The following is a 10,152-nucleotide window of genomic DNA, read 5'->3' as shown; positions in this document are numbered from 1 at the left end:
TGGTTTTCAAAAAACACAATGGACCAACACCAAAAGATGACATTGCACCCCAAATCGACACAAACTGTGGAAACTTAATGCTGGACTTCAAACAACTTGGACTATGAGCTTCTCCACCCTTCCTCCAGACTCTAGGACCTTGGTTACCAAATGAAATACAAAACTTGCTCTCATCTGAAAAGAGGACTTTGAACCACTGGGCAACAGTCCAGTTCTTCTTCTCTTTAGCCCAGGTAAGATGCCTCTGACACTGTCTGTGGTTCAGGAGTGTCTTAACAAGAGGAATACGACAACTGTAGCCAAATTCCTTGACATGTCTGTGTGTGGTGGCTCTTGATGCCTTGACCCCAGCCTCAGTCCACTCAAATTCTTGAATCGATTTTGCTTGACAATCCTCATAAGGCTGCAGTTCTCTCGGTTGGTTCTGCATCTTTTTCTTTCACACTTTTTCCTTCCACTCAACCTTCTGTTAACATGCTTGGATACAGCACTCTGTGAACAGCCAGCTTCTTTGGCAATGAATGTTTGTGGCTTACCCTCCTTGTGAAGGGTGTCAGTGATTGTCTTCTGGACAGCTGTCAGATCAGCAGTCTTCCCCATGATTGTGTAGCCTAGTGAACCAAACTGAGACCATTTTGAAGACTCAGGAAACCTTTGAAGGTGTTTTGAGTTGATTAGCTGATTGGAATGTCACCATATTCTAATTTGTTGAGATAGTGAATTGGTGGTTTTTTTTTAATGTGAGCCAACATCATCACAATTTATAGAACCAAAGACTTAAACTACTTCAGTCTGTGTGCATTGAATTTATTTAATACACAAGTTTCACAATTTGAGTTGAATTACTGAAATAAATGAACTTTTCCATGACATTCTAATTTATTGAGATGCACCTGTATCTCCCACCCCTAACATTCCTTACTTTGTAAACCATCCAGAACTTGAGTAGAATTGTTTAATCTCAGTTTGGGAAGCTGTATATATTCTGTAAAATTCATTGGAAAATTGGTGTAAACATGAAATATACATTGATCTACCCCAATATAAATGGTATATTGGACTACTATTGACATTTCTACCATTGCATGATCTTACCACCGTACTACCACCAGCCACTTTATAACAGTTAAAGAAAACAGCATTGCCAAATTGAAAAAATGTTATTCATAGGGCTGTTTTGTCCAAGTCAATTCCTTTGCAAATTGTCTGCACACATGGTAAAAAAGTACATGAATTAAGAAAAAATGGAAACAGGGCTGTGTACACTTACTCAACTCTATCGGTATCATACTGTAGATGCTTTGTGCACGTTTGGTGCTAGTTTGCCTTTGAAAGAAGCAAAGATTACACGAGGGGACGTGGCAATGGTGCGCTCTTGGGTTGTCATGACTTCTGTGGAAAGTTACTCTAATCCGATGTTTCCAGGGCTTTAGGAGACACAGGTCAGCTATATTGACCAATGAGGTTAAATAGTGTGAAACTGTTCCACTAGCTTTATGTGGCCATATACAAGTGCCCTAGGCCTCTTCAAAGTGTCCAGAGCTTGTAAACCGACTCAAGCGAAGTTCACAGAAAGTTTAATATTAGCTTCAGCAAGTCCCTGACAGAATTGACACATGGCTCTTTCAACAAGCCATTGCCTGTTAGGACCAACGCAACAGCAAACAATCGTCTTTATTTAGCCACATCTAGGTTATTCAACACACTCTACGAGAGTAAATATGACCAATGAACGGTCACCAAGATTGATTGACTGATACTTCTCTTCACTCTTTAAGTTTTGTGTGTTTCTTTGACAGATACGAAGGGCCATCGGAATAGAGGGTCGTACTGTCAACAAATCTACTTTCAGAAATCTTTCTAAAGCCACATGTTGAGTAAGACCACAGGGGTGGGAAGTTTAGATCTCAGGATAGTTGTTTTGACAGCGTCGCAAATCTGTCTTCAGGGCTAAGCCTGGGAACTCACCTCTGAAAGGATGGGAAGACAATTGACAGGCCGCTCCGGCATTCCAAGGGCCATGGAATTTGAGGATTAAGCTAAGGAGAATCGGAGTTGGGATGGAAAACGAAGGGGGATTTAATCCAAAGAAAATGGAGGTTTCAGGTGGGATGGTGAGAACACCTGTCTGGAGGCTGGGCTGTAATTATGCCATTTATGCAATCGCTTGAAACTGTCAGATGAAAAAAGCGCTAGAGAAACCCTCAGTGACTTTCCCTACAAACAGCCAGGTCAGGAACTCATTCCATTGGCTAGATGAACTGTGCGGAGTAACGTAATTCCATTTTAGGCCTCGGAAAGTGGCTGGAGTGATTGATTTTCCTGCTGACTCAGCTCAGAGAGGCTGTTCAGTATCTGTCTGACTGGCTAAATCTTTCACTTGACCCTGATGTTCAGCATTTTTCACTTTAAATTAAGTGCCTCCAAAGCTAATTCATCCTAAACGCTTAATCTCAGGAACTCTCTCTTGGGTCATGTTTACTAATGCCTTGCGTTCCAGAACAGTAAAAACCGATGTGTCACGCATAGAGACAGAAGCTTGTTGCTTTTTAATGTTTTGCATTTAGTGATGTTCTTCTAGTATGCTTTTCTAAGGCATGTTTCTAGTAGTTGAAGACACTACACCAGCACTTTTGATGTCTAGCTCACTTGTTTTCATGTGTGAACATGAGAGATGCACCGGTCAATCATGGGAACTGGACAAAAAGGCAATTGACAACTGAATATTTTTTCTTATATGTTGGTCAATCTGTGTTCCAGAAGTGTACCCATGCACACAAACTGCATTGGAATCATTTCCCAAAATGTCATCTGTGTGGAAATATCATGAAGTATGCGAACAGGACGTGAAGATTGCAAGCTGTAATGTCTATAAAGAAAAAGATAATCGCAAAAGAACTATGAAGACATTCAGCAGGACATTTGAACGACCATCGCCTGAGAGAACACAGTGAGTATTTTAAAGTCATCATTTACTTACTCTTGTGTTGTTCTAATGCCATATCATACTTCCTTTTTAGACCACAAACAAAGAGAAATTTAAAGAAAGTCCTCCTCATGCTCATCCACTGAATAGCGACCAGCATCAAGCTGTAAAGTATCAGAGACTGGTGCCATGTTGTGTACTCCAAGTGTTCTGGGGTGGGGGTAAATGATAGGGTTTGTTCAAAAACAATCTGAAATTTGATGAGTTTTGTGACAGCTAATATATACATAGATACATATGAATATTATTTAGTGTAAATGGTTATATATTATATGTATATATTTTAATAATGATAGAATGTATGAATATATGGTATTTTTGATTCATTGTCTTTACTAGTTGATTTTAAGCGGTCATAATTTTAAATGCTACAATTTTTTTTTATGTATTCTCTCAATGAGCTGATTAAGTGTGCATAATTTTAGGAGAATTAGCAAATGCTTTAATATTTTATAATACACTAAGATAGCTAAAACGTTTACACAATTGCTGAATTTAAAACTCATAATTCATATAACATTTTACTTAATTCAGTTGCTGTTGATTAATTGCTTTTGGTAGTTTTTACTTTATCTTAAAATCTTAAGTATTTACACTGATGTAATTTGATTTAAAAATGTAACTGCTGTCGCATCTTTGCTTAACTCATTGCACTAATTGATTGCATGACATGCCATTTTAAGTTGTTGACATATTTTGGTTTTATGTAAGTTTTACAAAGCTACAATCAGACTATCATGTTTGGTGCTCTTATTTCAATCAACAAAACAACTGCTGATGCTGTTTTGTAGTTCTTGTTCGTACTGTCAGGACCATTTAGTCTTGAAAAATAACGATCAGTAGTGCACACTGTCTTCAACTATAGCAAAAGAGCGACATTGTGCAACAACCAATAAAATTGCAAGAAGAAAAACCGTAATAAATGACCATCAGCATGTTGTTTGGGATGTGGTAGCAATGCAGTCCAATATTGCATTGCTATGTGAGTGAGTTCTCGATGTTGAGCATACAATTTATGCACCGTAATGTCAACATGACAAGACACTGTGAGTCTTTAGAAGGTCTTTCTGGAGTGTTTGACTCAAATGCATTGTACATTTATTATGTAAGCAAAGCTGCACAATAACTTGGTAACACCTAAGTCAGTTTCTCATCGTTTTCAGCTTGAGTCATTCTTGCAGCTTCATTGTTAGTGTGAACGTCATGATAACGTTTTTCCCTCTGATCTGTTTCTTGAGGTGTATATCACTCTTACGACTGCGGCTTGAAACCCTGGGAGTGGTCAAGAGGATGGGTAAGGGTCAGTACAGTGGGTGGTAAATCAGAGGAAGCGCTCACAGTCTTTAGTTACGCCGTACAGTAGTAAAGCCTCCACTGATGTTCGTCAGATGCATATGGACACCACTTCTGCTGGTCTGCAGGTGATCGTAGTGCAGTTAAGACAGACTAGAGACAATTCTAAATGAATTACGCTGGACTTTAAGGGAGTTACAGTGAAATAGGTGGAGTCTTTGAGAAACTACAAGTGGTCCACTCTTTTTATTTTTTTGTATTATTATAATTAATATCTGATATTGATACCTAGATATATAGATTTAGATTTTACATATTTTATTACTTAAAAAAAAGAAAAAATTATTTTGTTAATATTTACTCAAAATTAAATATGGAAAGAGATCTAATAATCTAAGAAAAATTACACTCAACAAAATTAAGAAAACGTTAACTAAGATTAAAAGAAAAAGAAAATCTTGAAAAAAATCTAAAAATAATAAAAAATATAATAAAAACTAATAATAGTATTTCAGTGATACTAAAATTACACTAGCTCTGAATTCATTTTTAATGGTACAAATAATATTTCATGTATTCTCTTAATTAATGAGATTATTAAGCATGCATTATAATTAAAAGAGAAAAATGCTGTATGAAATAGTTATTTATAGAGACATGCTAGACTTCAGGATGCATGTAAAGGCCTATATGATGTTTTTTTTATTTTTATAATACTTAAATAATAATATAATGTTAGCGATATATGTATATAATTGCTGAATTTGAACGAATTCCTAATTTATGCAATATTTATTCAAAATTCAGTTTGTAAAAATGTAACATTTCTCTTTATGTGGTTAATAATAGGATACAGAATCATGCAAAGCTGCCTTGCGTCATTTCACAATCAGTGTCCGAAGAGTTTAGTGGGGTCAATCATTAACAAAAGCTTAAATATTGGACACAAAAAGCAGGAAGGTGTGTCAGTAATGTTAACAACGCATATTTACTGGTGCCATTGAGCTAAGGGTCAAAGCTTTCCATATGTAAACGAGCGCAGACAGCTTTTAAACATCCAGCCAGTCGTGACTTTGAGCTGCGCTGAAGCGTTTCAGCTCAGAAGAGCTCTTGAAGAAGATGCTTATGTTTCAGGAGATCAGAGAGGCTTGCAACAACAACAAAAAAGGTCTTAAGATCAAATAGCAGGGAAAAAAACTACAATCGTTTTTTTATTTTCTAAAGAGAGTGTGAGTGGTGTTAGCGGTTACTGAGGTGTGTTTTATTATAGTTAACTGAAAATAAAATTAAAAATAAAACTTTTTTTAATACTGTTTTGTTTGCTTGTGTGAGTGTGTGTATTAATCACATTCACAATAAAAGTTTTCGTGTACATTATTTCTGTACTGTGTATGTTACACACTCATGCATGTATAGCTGTAAGAAAAATATATTGTAAATAATATGAATAAAAATATATGCATGTAAATGCATGTAGATATTTAAAAATATATATTCATATATACTGTATGTGTATACATTTAATTTAAAAGTCTGTAAAAGTGACTTTGTGCTTCTTTGGGATGGCACAATAAAGCGATGTTCACTTGCAGAACGCAAGCTTCTAGAGGGCATATAAGTCTGACGTAATGAATTTAGGTAAAGGGGTGCAGAGCCCCTTGAATTGTATGCGAGCAGCTATTGGTAGCCAGTGCAGATTGATAAACACCGGTGTGACATGCATTTATTTTTTTTTTGGCTCATTAAAAATGAATCTTGCTGCCGCGTTCTGGATTAATTGTAAAGGTTTGATAGAACTGGCTGGAAGACCTGCCAAGAGAGCGTTGCAATAGTCCAGCCTGAACAGAACAAGAGCTTGAACAAGGAGTTGTGCAGCATGTTCTGAAAGAAAGGGCCTGATCTTCTTGATGTTGAATAAAGCAAATCTGCAGGACTGGACAGTTTTAGCAATGTGTTCTGAGAAAGTCAGCTGATTATCAGTCATAACTCCAAGGTTTCTGGCTGTTTTTGAAGGAGTTATGGTTGATGTGCCTATCTGGATGGTGAAATTGTGATGAAACGATGGGTTTGCTGGAACCGCAGGCAGTTCTGTCTTGACAAGGTTGAGTTGAAGGTGATGGTCCTTCATCCAGCAAGAAATGTCTGTTAGACAAGCTGAGATGCGAGAAGCTACCGTCGGATCATCAGGATGGAAAGAGAGGTAGAGTTGAGTGTCATCAGCATAGCAGTGATATGAAAAGCCATGTTTCTGAATGACAGAACCTAATGATGCCATGTAGACAGAGAAGAGAAGTGGTCCAAGGACTGAGCCCTGAGGCACCCTATACACACACACACACACAAAATTACTTTTTATTTCAACTAGTTGCAAAGGCACATTTTATCTACTTAACTAAAACTAATAAATTACAAAACAATGTAAAAACATAAAGATATAAAAAAACCTACTAAATATTACAACAAAAGTAACTTTAAAATTAAAATGAAAACAGAAAATATAAAAAATAAAAACTTACTCAAAATATTACTTTAAACTATAAAAACCATATAAGCATGCAAAAAACAAAAAAAAACAAAAACAGGATAGTTAGTAAATATCCCACAACATCAAAAAAAAAACAGACACACACAGACGTGCACAAAACATTTGGCGGGATTGTGTTCCTCTGGCACAGTGTTAAACGAAGCTGCCTTAACAAATTTATGCAATAAATCTCAATTCCATCCGTTTTTCAAAATGTTACTGATACATGGTGAGTTTGGACTGTAAATGCATGTGTAAGATGATCTTTTTGGCTATCGAATGCAAGTTTTCAGATTGCTTGTGGGCATAAACATTCCCTTACATTTTCCCCTTTTTTCTCTCTCAGAAATATGAAAAAGAAACATACACTCATACATTTTTAAAAATAAATGTTTTTTTTTTTATTGGCATCGATGTTCCATGAAGAACCTTGAACATCCATGGAACCTTACAAGGTTTTTTAGACTGGAAAAAGTTTCTTTAAATGATTAAAATGTTCTACAGACTAAGAAAAATGGTTCTTTTAAGAACTGTTCACTGAAAGGTTCTTTAGGGAACCAAAAATTGTTTTTGGAAAGATTATTTTTAAAAGTGGCTTTGACCTCCATCAATTGCTCTTTCACATAACTTTCATGAATATTTTATGACTTTAGGCTGAATTGAAGTTTGGGTTTTTAACTTGAACCCTAACAGACCCCGAATGGTTTCCTAAGATCCTGCTGGGGGCCACCCACAGGTCACTCGGGGGGTCAAAGGTCAAGTGAGAGTGTTGGAAGCTTGCGAGTGTTTCAGCGTACCACAACATGTGAGCGGCAGCCATTGTGAGTCAATCAGAGACTTTAGACGATGAAGACAATGTGCGTTGAACATCAGATAAAATCCAGCGACACGATGCAGTCCATCGCAATCAGTAACGATCAGTGACAGCTTCTTGAGGCCACTTTTTCAGTGGTGCTGGTTCCGGAAGTGTTTTTTCCCATTCATTTTTCCCATAAGGATGTTTAAAAGTCTTGGTTAAAAAACTGTGAACTAAGCCGTGATCCAAACCAACCAGCTATGAGCTTAATGGTTTAAGGGAGGGAAAGAACTACAATCCCATAAAGCACTGCAAATGACTTCACTGAATTAAAAAGTAAGGTGAAATGTAAAACCATTCATTTAAAATTGTTAATTGTGTCTATAGAAAAAAAGTTTATTGAAAAATTAGGCATATATATTTACAAATATTTAAGTATTTTGGTAGCATTTTGAGACCAATATCATTTGTGGTGCTTCATGGGAGTGGGAGGAGCCAAACATCTCTTTTGCTCACCATGACTCTCTGATTGGTGGCATTTTCTGTACAGCATCATGGGTAATGTAGTTTTTCAAGCAAAATCACCATTCGTTTTCTATATTGGGAAACTGATTTTTAATAATAACTAAACCATTAAAGACAGATCTCTTGTGAGCTCTGAGATTGTTAATCAACCTTATATGTTTCTGTTGATCCCATCTCTTGCATTACTTCAACTTATTTTTTAATAATTGTCTTTAATAGAGGAATTTGTTTAAAAAAAAAAAAACTACATTTCCCATGATGCAGTCCAGAAAAATCCACCAATCAGGGAGTCGCAGTGAGCTAAGTGTATTGAGATTTTAGCTCCGCCCACTCTTGTGAAGCCCTCCAAATGACGTAATCAACTCTCAACGCACTTGCCCCGCCCCCAGACCTGTACTTCATCTTACATTTCATACAGTTGACAAATATAATGCAGGATAACAACTCCATAAATGCAGTTATGCACTTAAAATTCAAGATATTGAGGCAAAAAAAAATGCCCCGTATTTGTTTCTGTCTCATATTTATATCATTTGATAAGTGATGTCACACCAACATCAAGAGCAATATCACAGGAGTGCTGTTTTGTCACTAAGAACAGAAGTGTATATGTGATTTTATACAACATTTCAGTAAATAAGAAGTAAATACTGTGCAAAATTTAAACACAATATTGTTTTATTTTATTTATTTTTTTAATTTTGCCATTGAAAATACTACCTATAAAGCCACAGCAGAATTGTTGCGTGTCTCCGAGCAGCACAGCGGTGTTTGATGAATCCGCGTTTAGAACGAATCGTGTGAACCAATGATTCAAAGAGAGAGCCGTTCCAGAATTCCTGAATGAATCACCCGTTTGAACGAATCGACTCATAAAGACATTTTACCGCCATCTGCTGGTAGTTTTAGTTTCTTCTTTAGCGTATCATTTCATTTATTAAAAAAATAATAATAATAATTTTGTCATCATTTTCTCACCCTCATGTTGTTTAAAACCTGTATGACTTAATTTCTTTTGCACAACATAAAAGAAGGAATTTTGAAGACTGTTGGTAACTAAGCTGTTTTGGTCACTAGTGACTTTCATTGTATGAAACAAAAAATACTGAGATGTTTCTCGAATTATCTTCTTTTATGTTCAGTATTTTATGTTAGACCATTGTAGCCTAAACATTTAACACAATAATAGCTTTACATGATCTTTTGGGGGTGTTTTACGCAGCCAAATTAAGTTTATGATTATATAAGATTAATTAATTAGATTTGAATTGAATCAACTGACAGCCCTAATATATATATATATATATATATATAATTCTAATAATTCATATATATATATATATATATATATTCCATTCTATTACTGTGATGTTCATTTAATTATTGTTATTGGTATTATATTATTATTATTATCTTTTTGTACATGTATACTAAGCTTTGGTAATATTTTATCATTTACAGTCATACCAATAAAGCAATTTTGAATTTTAATTTTAATATATATATATATATATATATATAGAGAGAGATAGAGAGAGAGAGAGAGAGAGAGAGAGAGAGAGAGAGAGAGAGAGAGAGAGAGAGAGTCTCCTATCTTTGTCTATTTTTGTTTGATTTTCAAGTAGTTTTCTGCTTCAAATGAAAGTTTGTAATGTTGTGTTTCTCCTCGGATGGTTGCTTTGGTTTGTAGCTTTTAGCATTTTAACCAAGACTTTTTAAAACTTTCGATGAGAAAAATAAATGGAACTTACATAACCAGCGCCACTGAAAAAGTGGGTAGGAATAATGCACCCTATTAAACACTATTAAAAAAAAATTAATTAACAGATTTTTCAACAAAAGGGTAGGCCACTGATTAATAACCTCAGCACTCACAACACCTCTGTCTTTAACATTTTATCAAGTACTGTTAAAAATCAGTTTCCCAGAGAAATGAATGACGTTTTTACTTCTCATTGGGATGCATCTCATATAATCTCATGACTCTTTCCTCTCATAAAATGCTTTACAGCTCAGAAGAATGAAGGT

General features: G+C 35.5%; 1 protein-coding gene across 1 annotated transcript in view; it reads left to right on the top strand.

Moving 5' to 3' along the window:
• The first annotated feature begins 2,786 nt into the window (after positions 1-2,786).
• The window catches only part of LOC109088470 (A disintegrin and metalloproteinase with thrombospondin motifs 20-like), a 116,214-nt gene continuing 108,848 nt past the window's right edge, over positions 2,787-10,152 (top strand). Inside the window, exon 1 of the mRNA XM_042752788.1 lies at positions 2,787-2,950. The gene's annotated coding sequence lies outside the window, so the exon portion shown is untranslated. The remainder of the gene's footprint in view (positions 2,951-10,152) is intronic.

Source organism: Cyprinus carpio, chromosome B25 (assembly GCF_018340385.1).
Source record: "Cyprinus carpio isolate SPL01 chromosome B25, ASM1834038v1, whole genome shotgun sequence".
Taxonomy (NCBI): Eukaryota; Metazoa; Chordata; class Actinopteri; order Cypriniformes; family Cyprinidae; genus Cyprinus; species Cyprinus carpio.
Note: the sequence above shows the minus strand (reverse complement) of the source record. Positions and strands in the feature narration are given on the sequence as shown.